This window comes from Balaenoptera acutorostrata, chromosome 17 (assembly GCF_949987535.1).
Source record: "Balaenoptera acutorostrata chromosome 17, mBalAcu1.1, whole genome shotgun sequence".
NCBI classification, from domain to species: domain Eukaryota; kingdom Metazoa; phylum Chordata; class Mammalia; order Artiodactyla; family Balaenopteridae; genus Balaenoptera; species Balaenoptera acutorostrata.
In genome coordinates, this window is record NC_080080.1 from 70,670,379 (window position 1) to 70,692,999 (window position 22,621).

The 22,621-nt window shown below is 40.8% G+C and overlaps 1 long non-coding RNA gene across 2 annotated transcripts in view; it reads left to right on the forward strand.

The window, feature by feature from the left end:
• LOC103002127 (uncharacterized) overlaps nt 1-17,048 on the forward strand; it is a 92,401-nt gene extending 75,353 nt beyond the window's left edge. For both annotated transcript variants that reach the window (XR_451251.2, XR_003623659.2), the window contains exon 3: nt 16,809-17,048. This is a non-coding gene — a long non-coding RNA (uncharacterized LOC103002127). The remainder of the gene's footprint in view (nt 1-16,808) is intronic.
• The last annotated feature ends 5,573 nt before the right edge of the window (nt 17,049-22,621 follow it).

Sequence of the window (22,621 nt, forward strand, 5' to 3'; positions counted from 1 at the left end):
CTGGCAGCATCCCTGACCTCTACCCACTTAAGTAGCACATAACTACCACTCGTGATAATCTAAATGTGTAAATGTGTCCAGGCACTGCCAAATGTTTCTTGGGGAGCAAAATTGCTCCTGGTTGAGAACCAGTAATCTAAGGTCACTTTAAATGTTCACAAGTTGACACTCATTTTCCATATTAAAAGTACCAAGCTAGAAAAGTGATCCAGAAGATTAAACTGTGTGTGTGTGTGTGTGTGTGTGTGTGTGTGTGTGTTTGTGTGTGTCTTAGGGAGGGGTAAGGTAGAAGGATAGATACCTCCATGGAGTCACTTGCAAAGAGATGCAGAGGATGGGTACAAGACAACTTCAGGCCTCATTTACTCTGACTTTACTGGGATCTTAGTAACTTCCCCATTTTTGCTGATTTTGTTATTGCTTGGTTATTTCTCCATCTAACAAGTGTTAATAAAACTTTTATGGAAAAAAGAACCCATGTGTTATAGGGAATAAAAACTATAAGAGAAGGTGCACACATGAATGAGCTAGACTTAGTAGAATACTTGAACAAACCCAAGCTATTTTCTGCTTGAGAATCCTTGCGTAAGGAAGGTACTCATTCTACCTGGAATTCATTATCCTAGGATCTTCTCAAACATTGTCTTTCAGGAGAGACCTTTCCTGACGTCTCTCTCTAAAATAATCCTCTCTGAGCCAGAAATTTTTTTTTTTAACCTCAGTGGTTAATTTTGTCCTAATAAAGGGACCAACTTTTTTGGGGGGATTTTTAAAAATATACTTTCCTGCTAATCTTATCTTGTCTGTTGAATATATGGTAATTTCATCCATGTTACCAAGAAAGTGAGTATCATAAAGTTCAGTATGAGATAAAGAAAATCCTCTTAAACACATCTCAGGAGAAAAATATCAAGCAGGCCATCTAGTAATTTATATATTGTTGATAGGCTATAATAACAATTTCTGGTTGAGTCGAACACCCATTTTTCTTAAATTGTCAAGTACTAAACATAAAACATTGTGTTTTTTAGAACCAGGCTCAGTGAATTTGTACAAATGACTAACTTGTCAGCTAATAGTGTTTTTGTGCGTATCATTTTATATCATTTTCACAGTAGTTGCTATGGGTATTTCAATATACACATGTGACTTATCACAGTCTAATGGTATCAGCATTTTACCACTTTGAGTGAAGTGAGGAAAATGTACTTTCATTTAGGTCTCTTTACTTTTTCAAGTTTTAAATATCATTGTCTTGAGTATCAGATAGTGTTATCATTTTTGTTTCAAACATCAGATATAATTCAGAAAACTCACAAGGAGAAGGGTGGCCTATTGTATTTGCTCATTATTTCTACTCTTTCTGTTGTTCTTTCTTCCTTCCTGATGCTACAAGTTTCCTTCTTTTTACCATTTTCTTTCTTTTTGAAAAATTTTCTGTAGCTGTTTTTAAGGGTAGATCTGCCAGCAACAAATCATTTTAGTTTTCTTTCATCTGGGAATGTGTTTATTTGCCCCTCATTCCTGAAAGGTAGTTTTGCCAGATATAATTTCATGGTTGACAGTGTTTTTTTCCCCCCCAGCTCTTGAAAAATGTTCTACTTGCTTCTTGCCACCATAGTTTCAGGTGAGAAATCTGAGAAATTTGCTATCATTCAAATTGGTGTTCATACTATAGGTAATGTCATTTCTCTCTGGCTGCTTTCAAGATTTTTTCTTTGTTTTCAGTTTTCAGAAGTTTAATTATGATGTGTTTGGTATAGGTTTCTTTGGTTTAGCCTATTTAAAATTCACTCAGTTTCTTGTATCTGTGGGTTTATTTTTTATTTTTACTTTTTACCAAATTTGGGAAGGTTTTAGCCATTATTTCTTGGAATACTCTTTTAGCCACTCTATTTCTTCTCTTATAGGACTCCAGTGATACTAATGTTGGATCTTTTGTTGCTGTTCCACGAGTCCCTGAGTCTCTTCATTTTTTTTCAGCCTATTTTCTCTCTGTTGTTCATATTAGGTTAACTCTACTGATCTGTCCTCATGCAAACTGATTCTATCCTGAAATCTCCACTCTACTATTGAATCCATCCAGTGAGCTTTTTCATTTTGGTTATTGTATTTGTCAGTTCTATAATTGACATTTGATTCTTTCTTATAACCTTCTGTTTCTTTGCTGAGATTTTATATTTTTTATTTATTTCAAGAGCATTTTTAATTGCTTGTTGAAGCATTCTTATGATGGCTGCTTCAAAATCCTTGCCAGATAATTCCAACATCTGATTCATCTAGGTGTTGGTATCTGTTGATTTTCTTTCTCATTCAAATTTTGATTTTCTTATTTCTTAATATGATAGGTGAGTTTGGTTGTATCCTGAATATCATGAATGTCAGAAGACTCTGGATCTTATTTAATATTTAATTTTAAAAGACAGTCACCCTGTTTAGGTTTAGTATGTAAGTCCTGGCCTACTTTGGAAACTGTGGTTTCAATGTCATTTTAATTTCAGAGCCTTTGTGGTACTATTTTGATCTGCTTGGTTTATCTGGTGCCTGTAGCTTTCACAGAATCCTGCCAGTGCTGTCTGAGAGAGTAGAAGGAGTTTCCCTAGGCCTGCATAGAGGTCTGCCAGGTACATCCTGGATTGAGCACTTCTATCAGAATCCCTTGCTTCCTAACAGTTTGGTATCTTTTAGAGAGGGTTGTCAGCCCCCAGGGGAGGGAAGGAAAGCCCTTCTCCTGGCCACTTAATGTCAGCAGGGCTCCAGAGAGATTCTTCTTTCTGGTTCTACTGAGCTTGCTTAATCGAAAAGTTCTATAACCTAACACCCTGATTATTTCCTTCATAGCACTTGTTGTCTAGAATTATAGTTATTTATTGTTTTGCTTTTCTGTTACCTGTCTCTCACACTGAATATAACTTTGTGAGGGCAGAGATAATTGGGGTTTTTTGTTTTTGTTTTAAAATTTACTGCTGTATCCCAGCACCTAGACAAAGTAGGTTCTTAATAAATATTTGTTGAAGGAAAGAAGAAATCTCCAGGGATAGAAGAGATAATGACAGCTGTAAGGAGGACATGAGAGCAGACTGAATTCTTAAAATATATTGTCTAGAGGACCTTCAAGATGGCAGAGGAGTAAGACGTGGAGATCACCTTCCTCCCCACAAACACATCAAAAATACATCTACATGTGGAACAACTCCTACAGCACACCCACTGAACGCTGGCAGAAGACCTCAGACTTCCCAAAAGGCAAGAAACTCCCCACGTACCTGCGTAGGGCAAAAGAAAAAAGAAACAACAGAGACAAAAGAATAGGGACGGGACCTGCACCTCTGGGAGGGAGCTGTGAAGGAGGAAAACTTTTCACACACTAGGAAGCCCCTTCACTGGCGGAGGCGGGGGGTGGGGTGGGGTAGGTGGGGGGAAAGCTTCGGAGCCACAGAGGAGAGAGCAGCAACAGGGGTGCGGAGGGCAAAGCGGAGGGATTCCCGCACAGAGGATCGGTGCCAACCAGCACTCACCAGCCCGAGAGGCTTGTCTGCTCACCCGCCGGGGCGGGTGGGGGCTGGGAGCTGAGACTTGGACGTCGGAGGTCAGACCCCAGGGAGAGAACTGGGGTTGGCTGCATGAACACAGCCTGAAGGGGGCTAGTGAGCCACAGCTAACCCGGAGGGAATCCGGGAAAAAGTCTGGACCTGCCTAAGAGGCAAGACACCACTGTTTTGGGGTGCACGAGGAGAGGGGATTCAGAGCACTGCCTAAATGAGCTTCAGAGACAGGCGCGAGCTGCGGCTATCAGCGTGGGCACAAGAGACGGGCATGAAACGCTAACACAGCTACTGCAGCCACTAAGAATCCTGTGTGCAAGCACAGGTCACTATCCACAGCTCCCCTCCTGGGAGCCTGTGCAGCCCAACACTGCCAGGGTCCTGTGATCCAGGGGCAACTTCCCCGGGAGAACACATGGCACACCTCAGGCTGGTGCAACGTCACGCTGGACTCTGCTGCCACAGGCTCACCCTGCATTCTGTACCCTCCCTCCCACCAGGCTGAGTGAGCCAGAGACCCCTAATCAGCCACTCCTTTAACCCCATCCTGTCTGCGAAAAGAACAGATGCCAGAGGGCGACCGACATGCAGAGGCAGGGCCAAATCCAAAGCTGAACCCCAGGAGCTGTGTGAACAAAGAAGAGAAAGGAAACTCTCTCCCAGCAGCCTCAGGAGCAGCAGATTAAATCCCCACAATCAACTTGATGTACCCTGCATCTGTGGAATACCTGAATAGACAACGAATCATCCCAAAATTGAGGAGGTGGACTTTGGGAGCAACTGTAGACTTGGGGTTTGCTGTATGCGACTGACTAGTTTCTGATTTATATGTTTATCTTAGTTTAGTTTTTAGTGCTTGTTATCATTGGTGGATTTGTTTATTGGTTTGGTTGCTCTCTTCTTTTTTTATATTTTTTAATTTTAATAATATTTTAAAATTTTTTTACTTTAATAACTTTATTTTATTTTATTTTACTTCATTTTATTTATTTCTTTCTTTTCTCCCTTTCCTTCTGAGGCATTTGGCTGACAGGGTCTTGGTGCTTGGCTGGGTGTCAGGCCTGAGCCTCTGAGGTGGGAGAGCTGAGTTCAGGACACTGGACCACCAGAGACCTCCTGGCCCCACGTAATATCAATTGGCGAGAGCTCTCCCAGAGATCTCTGTCTCAACGCGAAGACCCAGCTCCACTCAACGACCAGCAACTTCTAGTGCTGGACACCCCATAACAAACAACTAGCAAGACAGGAACACAACCCCACCCATTAGCAGAGAGGCTGCCTAAAATCATAATAAGATCACAGACACCCCAAAACACACCACCGGACATGGCCCTGCCCACCAGAAAGACAAGATCCAGCCTCATCCACCAGAACACAGGCACCAGTCCCCTCCACCAGGAAGCCTACACAACCCACTGAACCAACCTTAGACAGTGGGGGCAGACACCAAAAACAACGGGAACTATGAACCTGCAGCATGAGAAAAGGAGAACCCAAACACAGTAAGTTAAGCAAAATGAGAAGACAGAGAAACACACAACAGATGAAGGAGCAAGGTAAAAACCCACCAGACCAAACAAATGAAGAGGAAATAGGCAGTCTACCTGAAAAAGAATTCAGAGTAATTATAGTAAAGATGATCCAAAACCTTGGAAACAGAATGGAGAAAATACAAGAAACGTTTAACAAGGACCTAGAAGAACCAAAAAGCAAACAAACAATGATGAACAACACAATAAATGAAATTAAAAATTCTCAAGAAGGAATCAATAGCAGAATAACTGAGGCAGAAGAACGGATAAGTGACCTGGAAGATAAAATAGTGGAAATAACTACCACAGAGCAGAATAAAGAAAAAAGAATGAAAAGAATTCAGGACAGTCTCAGAGACCTCTGGGACAACATTAAATGCACCAACATTTGAATTATAGGGGTCCTAGAAGAAGAAGAGAAAAAGAAAGGGACTGAGAAAATATTTGAAGAGATTATAGTTGAAAACTTCCCTAATATGGGAAAGGAAATAGTCAATCAAATCCAGGAAGCACATAGAGTCCCATACAGGAAAATCCAAGGAGAAACATGCCAAGACACATATTAATCAAACTATCAAAAATTAAATACAAAGAAAAAATATTAAAAGCAGCAAGGGAAAAGAAACAAATAACATACAAGGGAATCCCCATAAGGTTAACAGCTGATCTTTCAGCAGAAACTCTTCAAGCCAGAAGGGAGTGGCAGGACATATTTAAAGTGATGAAAGGGAAAAACCTACAACCAATATTACTCTACCCAGCAAGGATCTCATTCAGATTCGACAGAGAAACGAAAACCTTTACAGACAAGCAAAAGTTAAGAGAATTCAGCACCACGAAACCAGCTTTACAACAAATGCTAAAGGAACTTCTCTAGGCAGGAAACACAAGAGAAGGAAAAGACCTGCAATAACAAACCCAAAACAATTAAGAAAATGGTAATAGGAACATACATATTGATAATTACCTTAAATGTAAATGGATTAAATGCTCCAACCGAAAGACATAGACTGGCTGAATGGATACAAAAACAAGACCCGTATATATGCTGTCTACAAGAGACCCACTTCAGACCTAGGGACACATACAGACTGAAAGTGAGGGGATGGAAAAAGATATTCCATGCAAATGGAAATCAAAAGAAAGCTGGAGTAGCAAGTATCATATCAGACAAAATAAACTTTAAAATAAAGAGTATTACAAGAGACAAAGAAGGACACTACATAATGATCAAGGGATCAATCCAAGAAGAAGATATAACAATTGTAAATATTTATGCACCCAACATAGGAGCACCTCAATACATAAGGCAAATGCTAACAGCCATAAAAGGGGAAATCGACAGTAACACAATCATAGTAGGGGACTTTAACACCCCACTTTCACCAATGGACAGATCATCCAAAATGAAAATAAATAAGGAAACATAAGCTTTAAATGATACATTAAACAAGATGGACTTAATTGATATTTATAGGACATTCCATCCCCAAACAACAGAATACACTTTCTTCTCAAGTGCTCATGGAACATTCTCCAGGATAGATCATATCTTGGGTCACAAATCAAGCCTTGGTAAATTTAAGAAAATTGAAATTGTATCAAGTATCTTTTCTGACCACAACGCTTTGAGACTAGATATCAATTACAGGAAAAGATCTGTAAAAAATACAAACACATGGAGGCTAAACTATACACTACTTAATAACCAAGAGATCCCTGAAGAAATCAAAGAGGAAATCAAAAAATACCTAGAAACAAATGACAATGAAAACACGATGACTCAAAACCTATGGGATACAGCAAAAGCAGTTCTAAGAGGGAAGTTTACAGCAATACAATCCTACCTCAAGAAACAAGAAACATCTCAAATAAACAACCTAACCTTACATGTAAAGCAATTAGAGAAAGAAGAACAGAAAACCCCCGAAGTGAGCAGAGGAAAGAAATCATAAAGCTCAGATCAGAAATAAATGAAAAAGAAATGAAGGAAACAATAGCTAAGATCAATAAAACTAAAAGCTGGTTCTTTGAGAAGATAAACAAAATTGATAAACCACTAGCCAGACTCATGAAGAAAAAAAGGGAGAAGACTCAAATCAATAGAATTAGAAATGAAAAAGGAGAAGTAACAACTGACACTGCAGAAATACAAAGGATCATAAGAGATTACTACAAGCAACTATATGCTAATAAAATGGACAACCTGGAGGAAATGGACAAATTCTTAGAAAAGCACAACCTCCTGAGACTGAACCAGGAAGAAATACAAAATATAAACAGATGAATCACAAGCACTGAAATTGAGACTGTGATTAAAAATCTTCCAACAAACAAAAGCCCAGGACCAGATGGATTCTCAGGCGAATTCTATCAAACATTTAGAGAAGAGCTAACACCTATCCTTCTCAAACTCTTCCAAAATAGGAACACTCCCAAACTCATTCTACAAGGCCACCATCACCCTGATACCAAAACCAGACAAAGATGTTACAAAAAAAGAAAACTACAGACCAATATCACTGATGAACACAGATGCAAAAATCCTCAGCAAAATACTAGCAAACAGAATCCAACAGCACATTAAAAGCATCATACACCATGATCAAGTGAGGTTTCCCAGGAATGCAAGGATTCTTCAATATACACAAATTAATCAATGTGATAGACCATATTAATAAATTGAAGGATAAAAACCATATGATCATCTCAATAGATGCATAAAAAGCTTTTGACAAAATTCAACACCCATTTATGAAAAAAACTCTCCAGAAAGTAGGCATAGAGGTAACTTACCTCAACATAATAAAGGCCATATATGACAAACCCACAGCCAACATTGTTCTCAATGGTGAAAAACTGAAATAATTTCCTCTAAGATCAGGAACAAGACAAGGTTGCCCACTCTCACCACTATTATCCAACATAGTTTTGGAAGTTTTAGCCACAGCAATCAGAGAAGAAAAAGAAATAAAAGGAATCCAAATTGGAAAAGAAGACTTAAAACCATCACTGTTTGCAGATGACATGATACTATACATAGAGAATCCCAAAGATGCTACCAGAAAACTACTAGAGCTAATCAGTGAATCTGGTAAAGTAGCAGGATATAAAATTAATGCACAGAAATCTCTTGCATTCCTATACACTAATGATGAAAAATCTGAAAGAGAAATTAAGGAAACACTCCCATTTCCCACTGCAACAAAAAGAATAAAATACCTAGGAATAAACCTATCTAAGGAGACAAAAGACCTGTATGCAGAAAATGCTAAGACACTGATGAAAGAAATTAAAGATGATACACACAGATGGAGAGATGTACCATGTTCTTGAATTGGAACAATCAACATTGTGAAAATGACTATACTACCCAAAGCAATCTACAGATTCAGTGCAATCCCTATCAAACTACCACTGGCATTTTTTCACAGAACTAGAACAAAAAATTTCCTAATTTGTATGGAAACACAAAAGACCCTGAATAGCCAAAGCAATCTTGAGAAAGAAAAATGGAGCTGGAGGAATCATGCTCCCTGACCTCAGACTATACTACAAAGCTACAGTAATCAAGACAGTATGGTACTGGCACAAAAACAGAAATAGAGATCAATGGAACAGGATGGAAAGCCCAGAGATAACCCCACACACATATGGTCACCTTATCTTTGATAAAGGAGACAAGAATATACAATGGAGAAAAGACAGCCTCTTCAATAAGTGGTGCTTGGAAAACTGGACAGCTACATGTAAAAGATGAAATTAGAACACTCCCTAACACCATACACAAAAATAAACTTAAAATGGATGAAAGACCTAAATGTAAGGCCAGACACTATAAAACTCTTAGAGGAAAACTTAGGCAATACACTCTATGACATACATCACAGCAAGGTCCTTTTTGACCCACCTCCTAGAGAAATGGAAATAAAAACAAAAATAAACAAACAGGACCTAATAAAATTGAAAATCTTTTGCACAGAAAAGGAAACCATAAATAAGACGAAAAGCCAATCCTCAGAATGGGAGAAAATATTTGCAAATGAAGCAACTGACAAAGGATTAATCTCCAAAATTTACAAGCAGCTCATGCAGCTCAATATCAAAAAACAACCAACGCAATCCAAAAATGGGCAGAGGACCTAAATAGACATTTCTTCAAAGAAGATATACAGATTGCCAACAAACTCATGAAAGGATGCTCAACGTCAGTAATCATTAGAGAAATCCAAATCAAAACTACAATGAGGTATCACCTCACACCTGTCAGAATGGCCATCATCAGAAAATCTAGAAACAATAAATGCTGGAGAGGGTGTGAAGAAAAGGGAACCCTCTTGCACTGCTGGTGACAATGTAAATTGATACAGCCACTATGGAGAACAGTGTGGAGGTTCCTTAAAAAATGAAAAATAGAACTAAAATGAAAAATAGAACTACCATATGACCCAGCAATCCCACTACTGGGCATATACCCTGAGAAAACCATAATTCAAAAAGAGTCATGTACCACAATGGTCATTGCAGCTCTGTTTACAATAGCCAGGACACGGAAGCAACCTAAGTGTCCATTGACAGATGAATGGATAAAGAAGATGTGGCACATATATACAATGGAATATTACTCAGCCATAAGAAGAAACGAAATTGAGTTATTTGTAGTGAGGTGGATGGGCCTAGAGTCTGTCATACAGAGTGAAGTAAGTCAGAAAGAGAAAAACAAATACTGTATGCTAACACATATATATGGAATATTAAAAAAAACAAAACAAAAAAATGGTTCTGAAGAACCTAGGGGCAGGACAGGAATAAAGACACAGACGTAGAGAATGGACTTGAGGACATGGGGAAGGGGAAGTGTAAGCTGGGACGAAGTGAGAGAGTAGCATGGACATATATACACTACCAAATGTAAAATAGATAGCTAGTGGGAAGCAGCAGCATAGCACAGGGAGATCAGCTCGGTGCTTTGTGTCCACCTAGAGGGATGGGATAGGGAGGGTGGGAGGGAGATGCAAGAGGGAGGAGATATGGGGATATATGTATATGTATAGCTGATTCACTTTGTTATAAAGCAGAAACTAACACACCATTGTAAAGCAATTATACTCCAGTAAAGATGTTAGAAAAAAAAAAAGAAAACTGTTGTAAAAGAGTAAGATGGTCACTCCACTGGACCAGAGGGAGAAGGTGCTGGGAAATGTGGGGCAACAAAGTCCTCTACCTGCCATGGAGTCAGAGGATGCTCTCTGGGGAAGGTAGACCTCCAGCTGGGCCATGAAGAATGACAACTTTTCAGATGTCCAGCCAGGAAGAAGGTAACCCTGCTGGAAGGATGAGCCCATGTAAAATGGTCAAGGAGGCATGGTATGTTTGAAGATCTGCAAGAAGTTTAGTATTTTTGGCACAAAAAAGTCAGAGGGACAAGAAATGGGAAAATAGATAGAAAGTGAAGTCTGGGACCTGACCGTGAAGGGTTTGCTATGCAGGCAAGGTGTTTGCCTTCTATTTCCTGGAGTGTTGGTTTTCCAACTACAATGAGAATTATCTGGGGAACTTTTATATAAGGCCAATGCCTGGTCCCAGTCCCAAAGATTCTGACTCAGTAGGTGTGGGGTGAGGCCTGAACACCAATATTGTTTTCAAACTTTTTATCGGAATAAAATTTACATGCCTGTTCAACCTCTACTCCAGTCATACCTGGCTCCTGTCTGGTCTCCAAATGTGCTGTTCTTTTTTGTGTGTTTTTTGTTTGCTATGTCTCTTTTCTTTTACATATAATGCTCCTAGAATGTCTTTATTTTTGACCCTGTTCCTCTAACTGTTAATTGGCTATCATGACTCAAACCTACCATCACTTACTTCAAGAGGTCCTCCCTGATCTTCCCTGGCAGAGTTATGAATCCTTCCCTGTATTTCTATGGCACCTTTATATAATTCTCAGTGGTTGGTGTCCAGTTGACTTAGTTTGGGTCTTGGGCAGAATACGATGACTGAGTTATTCCACCCAGATTGCATCCAATGGGGGAGGCAAAATTGGGTGCTGATATCAGAAGGGGGAATGGATGCTGGGCATCAAAACAGCAAATATACTTTTCAATATTGCATAAACGTGTATTGTTCCTGAAAGTATTTAAAGTGGTTGTCTTTCTATTAGACTCTGAGTTCCTTAAGGGCAAATACTACCTGATATTGATCTTTGAATACGTAGCTCCAAGTGGAGTTCCTGGCTCAGTTAAGTGTTTGTTAAGTGAGTGGTTCTTGCCCTCAGTTTTAAAGATATGGGTTTATTCTAAAGCCTGTTCTGAATAGCATTCATCCTTTCTAAAGTGCTTCTACTTTATTCTCTCAGGCCCCCAGAGCTTTTGTACAATGGCTTTTGAAACTATCATCCCCAGAAAACATCTTTGAGAATCTCTAAATTAGCTCCTTTCCATTTGTCCTCCTGAGAAAGCGATGCTAGAATTTAAGGGTCAATGATGGGAGGGAGGCAGGCCAGGTAGCTGGGATCCAAACCCACTAATCCCATGGACAGGTGGCCTCTGTACCTGCCAGAATCCCGCTTCGTGGTAAGGAGGAAAGCAGAAATTCCTGGACTCAGGGCGAGAGGAGCCCAACTCCTGTTGAAGTGATTGCGTTGACAGAAGCCACTGTGGAGGTAGAAAACGTTGCTTTCATTTGCCCTATCTGCTGAACTTTCTCTGAGGATCTCTTTTAACTTATATTTAAGAATTGAAGGGAGAAGAAAAGCTGACAGTCAAGGAGTTTACATTTAAGTGCTAGTTTATAAGCAATTTTTCTAAGTCTCAGGTCATTTCAAAGTTGCCATTTAATGGGTATTGTAGCATTTCCCTGGAGAGAGGAGTGCATTCCATCAAACTCACTACTCCTTTAGGAGCAGATTTGGCTTTGGTTTTATGAACAGTAATGATTTTTTCATAAGGTACACTTTGCTTCCACACAGGATGGTATGATTCATAAAATAAAGCTCTTATGCCTTCATTATCCTTTCCAGGAATAAACCCTATTTCCTGAAGCTGTTAAGTCCTATTGTAAACAAACTAGGTCCTCCTACATTTGACTGTTATCTTGTGTAGCCATATTAAATGCCACAAAATACTTTAGAATGGGAGAATAAAACAAAGAAGGAGAAGGAGGAGGAGAGAAGAGATGGCAGAGTAGCACCTGGTGGGACCCCTCAAAGAGAATGTCTCTGGCACCCAGATATCCACTGGGGCTCTGGGGCGGAAGGCAGAGCAGGTGGCTGAACGTTTTCTATTGAACTGACCATCCCCGTAGCAGTTTGTTCTGAGCAGTCAAAGCCCTCTCTCCAGTGCCGAAGGAGGAAGGGCCTACCTCAGAGCTGCTCTCTCCTTCCCTCCTCACCTCCCTCTTGGTCAATACTTACTTGGACAACTGGATAACTTAATCAACTCAGTAGAAATGACGAGCGCAGCAGTGGCCTGCTTGACACGCAGTCCTTCCCTTTTTCCCTCTGTAGTAGCAGCATTTTTATTTTCTTTGGAGTAGGGAGACAGGTGACCAGGAATCCTGCTTACCTACATTTCTCCCATCTGAGACCTCACAGCTGGCTTACAGGAAAGAGTCCAAACTCTTTGGCATGGGATACAACCAGGCAGTATAATCAAAGTGATATTTTGGGACTAATACTTTGGCATCAGAAAGTAAAGGCAAGGAGTAAACTAGCAGCCAATTAGAACAGTTTGGCAGGATATGGGCCAGCCTCACCCAGGAAGACATTGTGCCAGAACAATTATTTAGAGAGAATTTGGCCAAAGAATATAGTATACCGAGAGCTTATTAGGAGCCAAGCCTTGTGCTAAGTGCTTTACATACATTATCTCATTTGTGACAAAAGTAATTCCCTAAGAGCACCCATGCTTTTCTGCTGTGGCACTTTTCACAGCCAGTAACTATATACTTATTTGTGTAGTTAGTTGTTTTGACATCTGGGTCCACCCTCTAAGTTTCCAACTATGTGCCTGGTGTGTAGTAGATGCTTGAAAATTTTGTTGGATGAATAAATGACTGTGTCTTAGTTACAACTTGTGGAACATAGATTCCTGAGAAGAAACCTCATGGAATTCTAGGAAAACCTGAAAAACTAGTATTCAGGAAGGGGGGGCTAAGCAGGGCAGTTCTGGGAACCTCTACAGCTCAACCTTCACTTGCGAATTGGCCATTAATATTACAGCTGCCAATGCTTCTGCACTATGGCTCTCAGTTTAAATTCTTGAGGGGTAGATTCTGATTGGCCCAGCTTCAGTCAGGTGTCCACAAATGATCCAATCAGCTATGACCAAAAGGGCAGAGTCACATAGTAGGCTCTGTCTGCAGGATGTGCCTTACAGAGATGTGTGTTGGATGTTTCCTTTAGGTATGAGTTACAGTACTGTTGGCTGTGAGTTCAATACTAATGAATCAACAGTATATGTTAAATAAGGTGTCTTTGAGTAGAAATACACATAAAACCAGGTTATGTGTTGATTGGTTGACAAAAATATTGTGACTAGAGACTACTAGCAGGGAACTAACCCTTTATTTTTCCTAGGAGCAGTGGTTCAATATTTGCTAATTCAATGTTTGTGGCAAGTTTATAGAATATAACTACTGCAACAAATGAGAATCAACTGTCGTTGGAAATTTATACTTCTGTCAGCAATGTGTAAGAGTTTCCAATGAGCCACATTCTTGAAAATATTTACTAATTTTTAAATGTTTTTTAAACAGATTAAAAAATTTTGCCCATCTGGTAGTAATAATATATATATGGTGATATGATAATAATATATATGGTGATGATTTTTCCCAATCTGTGACTTGCCTATTCATTTTTTTAAAAGTGAAGTATAGTTGATTTACAATGTTGTGTTAGTTTCAGGTGTACAGCAAAGTGATTCAGAGATATATACATATTCTTTTTCAGATTATTTTCCCTTAGAGGTTATTACAAAATATTGAGTATAGTTCCCTGTGCTATACAGTAGTGTGTGTATGTTAATCCCAAACTCCTAATGCCTATTCATTTTTATTAACTACATGTATGATTCTCTTTCTCTTCCTCCTCCCCCTCCCCCTTCCCCTCCTTCTCCTCCCACTCCTCCTCCTTCTTCAAGAAGGTCTTGGATCGCCTAAGTCCTTGGCATTTTCATATATGTTTTAGAATAAGCTTGTCAATTTTCACTAAAAATTCGTATGGGATCATAATTGTCATTGTGTTGAATCTATAGTTCAATTTGGAGAAAATTATCATCGTAACAATTTTGATAACCTCATTTTTAAACAACAAAAGAACCCTGTGGAGTTTGGTGTGCGTAACAACAATAAAAAGTAAACATTTCAGTCACTGTGATGTTTTTCCATTGAAAACTAGCTCACATCTACTCTCTTCCTCATGTAGGAAATGTTCCCATCTTAAATGTACAAACAATATAGAGCCTCTCTTTACCCTCCTATTTGTTCTAAAAAGAATTTCCTTTTTCTTCATTGACTACATTGTTTGCCCATTAGAAAACCAAAAGAGAAAAGCCAAACAGGAAAATAATTGTAAGAACAATTACTGCATGTTTTTGTATGAATATTATAGGTTAAGACTGAGAAAGTAATTTTTCTCTTAAATAGGTATTTTAGATTTGTTACTGCAAAAGATACCCCAAATCTTACTCATTTAGTAATATCGATTTCCTGCAACATTCCCTGGCATTCTGAAGGAATTTCTAAATAATCATTATTGTTTTCTTTTACAAGCATACTTCTAATGATAGCAATTATTCTCTTATGAGGCTGCTATAAAACAGGAAGTAGAGGGTATAGAAATTAGAGGCTGCGCATGATTCGCTTCCTATGAGTTTCTATACTCTTTCAAAATAAAGATTCTCATAAGTCACAAATTCACTTTAAAGACAATAAATTCAGGTTACCTGTTAGAATTATACTGATCTATAGGCTTAGACGGTTTTTTGTTTTTGTTTTTTTTAATCTGAACTGGTCAGGGGCCAGGCACAGATCTCTGTTAGGTGAACATTCCACTTTGGGGTTCATCTGTCTCCATGTGTTTGAACATTTAATTCAAAGGTGATGCTTCAGACTCATCAGTAGCACCTGTGCTTTAAGTTACTTTCATGACTAATCAACCAGGGGGTAATGAAATCCTGCTATGTTAGATGACATGGGGCAGGCAAAAGATGTACAGGATATGGTTTCTGCTGTTATAATCTTACAGCATACTTGGGCAGACAGGACCCAGATGCCTGCAACATCCCATAGAATATCAAAATGCATACACAGTACAGACCCTTAGAGGAGCATTTACATTTTAAAACATGACAATCATAATACACACACAGTAAGTGCACAAGAAGTTAGAAAAGGGAGATTCTCATTCTTTCCTTGGAGATTGAATTATCCTTTTTATTTTCAGCCCTTATCTGAAAGTATGTGTTTATGCATTTATTTGCTCTCTTACTTACATTTTTGTCTGTCTACTCACAAGAATGTTAAGTTTCGTGAAGAGCTCAGGTTCAGTATCAGGAGAACAACTTGTAAATGACAGTTATACACTGCAGGATACGTGATATATGAAAGGGGTGCTCTGTGTGCTACTGGGTCACAGGGGAGCCAGGGGCCTGCTTCAGAGTTCAGAGAGAACTTCGCAGAAGAGGTGACATTTGCCCTGTGTGAGAAAACCCAAGGGTCCATTTACAAAAGTGGATTGATGGGTCAAAAGGGGTGCGCATTTAACATTTTGTTATATATCACTAAATTGCCACCTTTAGTCGTGAAGAATGAGTGGGCGTTTATCTGGCACATAAAGGTGTAACAAAGGGATGATATTCCTGGCACAGGGAACAGCATGTGCAAGTGATCATGCAGTTTTGTGGGATGTGTGGCGGGGAGTAGCCAGACTGTAGAAGAATTTAGGGCCAGGTTAAGAATTAGGTGAGCTGAGGGCATCAGGGCAGATCTCTCGGTGGAAGTAATCCACAGCAGTCTTTAAAATCTCAATAGGATGCAAGGCACAGATGAGTAGGGACATGAATCCATTTCTGTGGATGGTTTCTTCCCTCCCTGCCCCCCTCTGTCCCTCCCTTCTTCCCTCATTTCCTGCATGCCTGCCTTGCCTTCCTGCCTTCACACATTGACTGAGCACCAATTCCATGCCAGGCACTGTTCTGGGCACTGAAGAGAACAAGGCAAAGTCCTGCTCTCATGATGCTTGCCTTCTAGTGGGGGAGACTCACTGTCAACAAGAGAATGAAGGGAAGAAGGAAGGAAGGAAATTCAGGGGGTATGAGAACTATGAGGGAAATAATTGAGTGAAGGAGAATGCAGGGTGAGAGGGAGGTGGCCCCTGGCGACCTGGGAAGCAGATGCTGCACACCCACTTCCTACCTAAGTCCTGCCCCTGCCCTGTTTGTTGCAGGTGTCACTGCCCACCCAGGGTGCTGGGATTTCTCTCCTCTCTGAACTCAACTTCCGGTTTCGTGGTACCTATCTCTTGCAACTTCTATTTTCACTTTTCCATCTCCCCTGTTTGATTGTAAGCTCCTTGAGGGCAGGGCTGAGTTTTTTCATGTTCGGATCCTACACTAGAGCACAGTGCCTAGAAGCACATAACCCTGATTTAAAAAACAAAAAACAAAAAAAAACTCCACTGTTGAAAAGTTAACAAGTTTACATTTTCTGTTTTTTCTTTTCTCTTGTTTCTCAGGTTGTTTGCATGAAGCATGGTCACCGCTGCTGAGGAATCCTTTGGCTTGGGCTGAGTCGGTCCCTCCTGCGTCTTCAGGCCTTGCGGTGACATCCACGTTGTTCCACTCATGATAAATGAAGGGGCTCTCAGGCTGTGCTCCTCACCTCATAATGAGAATTACCAGCAGGCCTGGATGGATCCAAAGTAATGTGAGCCTGCTGTCCTGCAAATGTCTTTAATAATAAATGACAAGGAAGGCAGAAGGTGTGATACATTCATTTCTTTATTATGAAATGTCCCTGTAGATTTTCAGTGCCCAAATTTAAACTAAAAAAGAAAGCAAGCTATCCTTTGGGGCCTTTGGTTGCATATCATGAAAGAGTGTCAGTTTGGAGTGAGACAGTGACTTCTTTGGGATCAGAGGGCTCTCTAGAGATTACAGAGGCACCTCGTTTGGAGGTTTAATTACAGACAGTTTCAATAAGGGTGATGCTAGATTAATCATGACCAGTTGATTTAAATGGGAAATGGATTATGATTAGAAATATGAGTTAGAGCCACCCTGAAAACCTTCAGAAAATTACAACTGTAGGTCTTCATAGGAGAAGTTACCTTTTCCCAACTTGACAGTAAAGGCTCTATAGTATCAGATTCTAGAAACGAGGAATGTCAGAACTGGAAAGAGCACTAGTGATCCCGCCTCTTCCTCCTATAGATGTGAACGTCAGATCCAGAGCCATAAAAGGATTTACTGAAGACCCAAGGCCAGGCAGTGGTTGAGGCATGCTTATAGATTAGGTCTTCTGACTTGTTTGCGTTTCCCTCTGTTCTTGATATGTGATGATGAAAGAGCTTGGTGGACTGTAAAGTCTTATGTGATCTACTGGCATCCCATCATCTCCATGTGCTGCCTCCAATCCTAATTTGACCTTCCTGGGCCTTAGCTTACTTGGTGACATTAGTTGATGTCCAAGTTCTCTTCTGTTTCTAAAATTCCATTCCTTCATGGCTCTATTTTTAGAAAATAGAGATAGTGGTTGAAAGAACCTTGGAATTCATCAAGAAACTCTTAAGTTTTACCTCCACTGACCCTCCTCCTTCAGTCTCATCTCTTGCCACGTTGTGCCCATCCCATCCCCTGACCTACCAGTGCAGCTCCCCAAATGCCCCAGGATCAGAGCATCTGTGTGTGACGTGCCTTCTGCTGTCTTTGCCCTGCTAAGTCCTGTTTGTTCTTTAAGGCTCTGTTCGAGCATCAACTTCTCAGGAAGGCTTTCTTGTGTCCTCTTATAGGCTTCCCCAGCACCCGATGCCTCTTGCTACCACAGTTTATCACACTGTATGGTAACTGTCTACCTAGATCTCTCTCTATCTTTCCAGGCTGTGAACTCCTCAGCTCTGAATACCAATGCCTGCACTGTGCCTGGAACATAGGAGAGGCTCAGTAAATATTTGTTTAATGATATATAGATAGATTGCTGAGTGGTTTTCTCCAAGAGATGACCAGCAGTTCCATACTGATGGCTGTGTCTTGTCTTTTAAGACTTTGACATCTGGGCATTGGCTGGTGTGCACCGCCAACTGGTGGCTTAGATGGAATAATGAAGGTGTTAAGATTCATCCCTTGGTGCCACTTTGCTGATGGAAGGAGCTCAAGGTGAATGACTTCTGAGCCTTCATCACAGGCCAGCATGAAGCTAGTTGCTTGCCATCTAGCCAAACCATATTTCAAGGTGGGAGCTCCGGAAAGATATGTTGCAGACCCCAAAGAAGGTATAGCCTCTCCTGGGTTTACAAGATCTAGTGTACATTGGCAGCCTCTTTAGAGTTCTGAAGAGATGGGTGTAAGGCTTCTCACTGCAGCTGGAGGATGGGAAGAGGTCAGCCATTCTCTAAAATTCTCAGAGGTTTTCCTTTCTGAGTTTGCTGAGTGGTTTCTAATGTGTGTTAACTCAGGCTGCAGCTAATTGCTGCTGATTGCTGATGAATTGCTGGCAATAGCAAGTGACTGTCCTGGCAGCAGCAAAGGCGTGTCCCAAGATAACAGGAGTAGGGATAGAATGGTGTAGGTGGTGCTGGGGTGCCTACACCCAGAAGCCCAGAATGCCCAGGCAGCCCAACAAGCCACTTAGCAAGGGGAGCCAGAAGCAAAAGCTCTCTTGGGAGCCCAAGGCTACCGAAACTGTGGAGACAGAGGGCATGATTCAGCAGGAACGGGACTCTGCTGTGTTAATTTTTATATTGAATGATGAATGTTAACTTTTATATTGAATGATGAATGTTAATTTTTATATTGAATGATGAACGGAAGTTGGCCACCAAGCTTAAGGAAAGTTGCTTCTCAACACCTCAGTGTGTCAGGATTCTTGAAGGAATCCAGGATAAAATAAGAGAAGTAATGCCAAATGGAAACAAGGGAATTGAAGATTTTAATAACGTGATCAAAATTAATGGAGGGTGTGTGCATGATATGTAACAGGAAAGTAGTTCCAGACTATCGAGATTACCTAATAATTGCTGGCCTTCTTCTCTCTCCAGCAGAGTTATAAGGGAGGCTTTGCCCTGTCACCCCTGCTTTTCCTTCTCCTGGGCCTGGGGTGGGGATGTGGGAAGAGGCACATTCATTTCTTGAGCTCACCCACTGCGTTGTAGTAGGCTTTAGGGATATAGCATGAAACTAGATGGAGTTTAAAGTGTTTTAGTCCTTCCTGCTTTTTCTTTATTCCTCTGAAAATTTAATCCAGCTATTGACCCTGTCTGGATGCTATTTCTTCTTCTTTGGTTGGGGTGGGATGTCTGTGTGTGTATGTTTGTGTGTGTGTGTGTGTGTGTGTGTGTGTGTGTCCCTGAGGCAGGTACATGATGTTCCAGCAGGGAGGCCAGGGCCAGGATCCTTTCTTGGTAACTTAGGGGTCAACAGCAGACTTGAAGGGAAGGAAGGCTTGGCTCGGGGGCCTTTAGATCAAAGGGGCCTCTGAGACCTGGTTGGGCTGGCTACTCTTTGTTGGAGTGAAGTCTCCACAACAAGCATACTCGATCAGTGATTGCGTCAGTTGGGACTGTAGCAGGAAATAGATGGCACACTGAAATGGTCACTTAGAGAGAGTTTAATGAATGGATTTTTTCAGAGACTTGGACAGGGCCAAGGAAATCAGCAAAGGATGAAGCACCCAGAGAACAGCAACAGTGGAGAGTGCCTTCTGATGATAATTGGCAATCCCATGGAGCTGCCACTTGGAAACTGTATGTACCAGCTGAGGACTGAACATCTGACCATTGTGGTGCATCATTCCCTTATCACTGGAACATCTACAGGTATTATTAAACCCATTTTACAGATGAGGCATATTAAGGAATTTACCCAATGCCACACCTCCAGTAAGTGGGGAAACAGATTTGAGTGCAGATCTGTCTGAATCTAAATGTCATGTCTTTTCTGGCTGCAACCATTACATCTCTCATTCAAGGCAGTAAGAGGTGAAGGCAGGGGCGGCGTCATCCTTACCTTGTCCCTTTTATTATGAAAGCAAAAACTGCTGTGTCATCCCCAGAAGACTCCCACTTATTTCTTACTGGCCAGAATTGTGTTGTATGACCCCACTGCATGACCCCCTTACATGCCTGCTCCCCACCCCTCCAGTTGCAAAGCAGGCTGGGAAGGCAAGTGTTTGGCTTTTCCATCCTGTATAGTGGAAAGTGATAAGGGAGCAGGAGTTGAGAATGATTCTTAGGTCCACCAACTAATGACTGACTTCTTTTTTCTAGAGTTTTTGTGACACAGTCTTTCTTTAGATAATTTGACACATTCCATCTGGTTTTGATCAATTAATGCAAGACTCCTCACTTTCTGGGTATTTAAGGTGACAGCATATTTCTGATCTATTATGTATTGGTCTCTCCTGTCTCTGGGTTTCTGGGAGGCACTTCACACGAAAGCCGGTGGGTGCTAACAATAGTGCCTGTGGTACCAGGATTAGAGATCAGTGGAAAGCCCTAAACACACTCCCTGGCACATAGCAGATACTTGGCAAATGGTCGCTATGATCATTATTCATCATTTCTGCCTTTGCATGATAGGGGAAGGTCTTGGAGGGAGGTGGCTGGCTATGCAGATGGTATTGACAAATGGAATTTGGATGTGCGAGCTGTGGTTTAAGACACCGGGATGATGCATTCCTGGCTAAGTGTGAAGAATGGACGGAGGGGCAGATTGCATTTGTTCAGAGGGTAGCTAACAGATGTAGAGCTTTACACTGAGCAGGGCCAGAGAAGAGAGAAAACCATAGCCAGATAAATCACTGAAATTGGTTCTACAGAGAATAGGAATTGTGAGTTAAAAGAAGGATAAAAATGTGGGAAATTGTTGTGATTTTGAGACAATTGGGGAAGTGAACTGGAGATTGTAGTACTCTAGGCATTGGGCTGACCTCGTTGTGTTGCAATCATGTCACATTTACATTTGCTTTGCCTTGTCAACATAATCTGGAATACGATAAGCACCATCCTAATTTTCCCAAAGGGGATAGAAGTAGATTCCAGACCTAGAGATGGCATTCAGTCTAGATGATGGCTTAGATGAAAAAGAGATGTTCCCAGGCGCCTGCCTGAGGAGTCTATGGAAAATTAGAACAGTATCACTTACATCGCATTTATTATGTGCCAGGCACTGCTCTAATTACTTTGCTTAGATGGTTTCATTTAATCTTCACAGTAGCTGTGTGCAGTAGATACTTTTATCATCCCTGTTTTACATCTGAGGAAACTGAAGAACAGGGGGATAAGTGACTTGAGTAAACTTACGTGGCTCGTAGTGGTTTAAACCCAGCCAGCCTGCTCTGGAGGCCAGGCTGAGTCCCCATGTCAATATAGGTCAGTTAGGTTGGCTTAAATGAATTTCCTTCTAAATGGAAGGAAATTTAACTTTCCTTAAATGAATTGCCTACTAAACTGGCAATCAGAGAAAAGTGGTGTAATGTGCACTTGCTTTTGAAATAAGTCAATTCTATTATAGAAGATGAATAAATTTGTAAAATATAGGTGAAACATTTTAAGGTGTGTTAGATATAGACAAGCAGTTAGTAAGTAGGACATATGTGTTAAACATAGATGTGAAGGCATAAAGTGACCAAAAGATATCTGATATTCATGAGGTCCTGGGTACTAAATATTCAGTCATATAAATGTATATGGGATATATGAGATACTAAATATAAAAAAAGGCATAAGGTATTCAGGTTACTAAATGAGCACATAATATTAATGAGGTCCTAATTCACGTAGCCATTCTAGCCCCATGTATCCTCTGCCCAAGAAACACACATAAACCCAGGGCTGGTCATCAGCTAACTGGTGAGCTATAGCTATGGCCAGAGGTACTTGTCCCTTTGTTTCTCCAATGGAGCCAATGTGTGATGGGTCCAGGGAAACTTCCATCCTTGGGCCCCCTTGCTCAAATCTCAATTTTGATCTTTGTAACTATGGCATCAGTAGGAAAGACGTGTGTGTGTGTGTGTGTGTGTGTGTGTGTGTGTGAGAGAGAGAGAGAGAGAGAGAGAGAGAGAGAAGACAAATGAACACTGCTAACCCAGGATTCAAGCAGTGAGGTCCTTCCACCCTGGCTGCACCCTATCTTAAGTGTGTTAACTCATCCTGGTCTCTTTTCCCTTCTTTCTCACTGTGTGTTCCAAATGGATTTTTAACAAAACATCCCATGACCTCCTGGTAGTATTTTAGGCATTCTGGTAGCCTGCAATGGCATCAAGATAATGCCCCACAGGACAGTGGTAGACCTAGGCTGTTGGGACCTCAGCAAGACCCCTGATAATGGTACA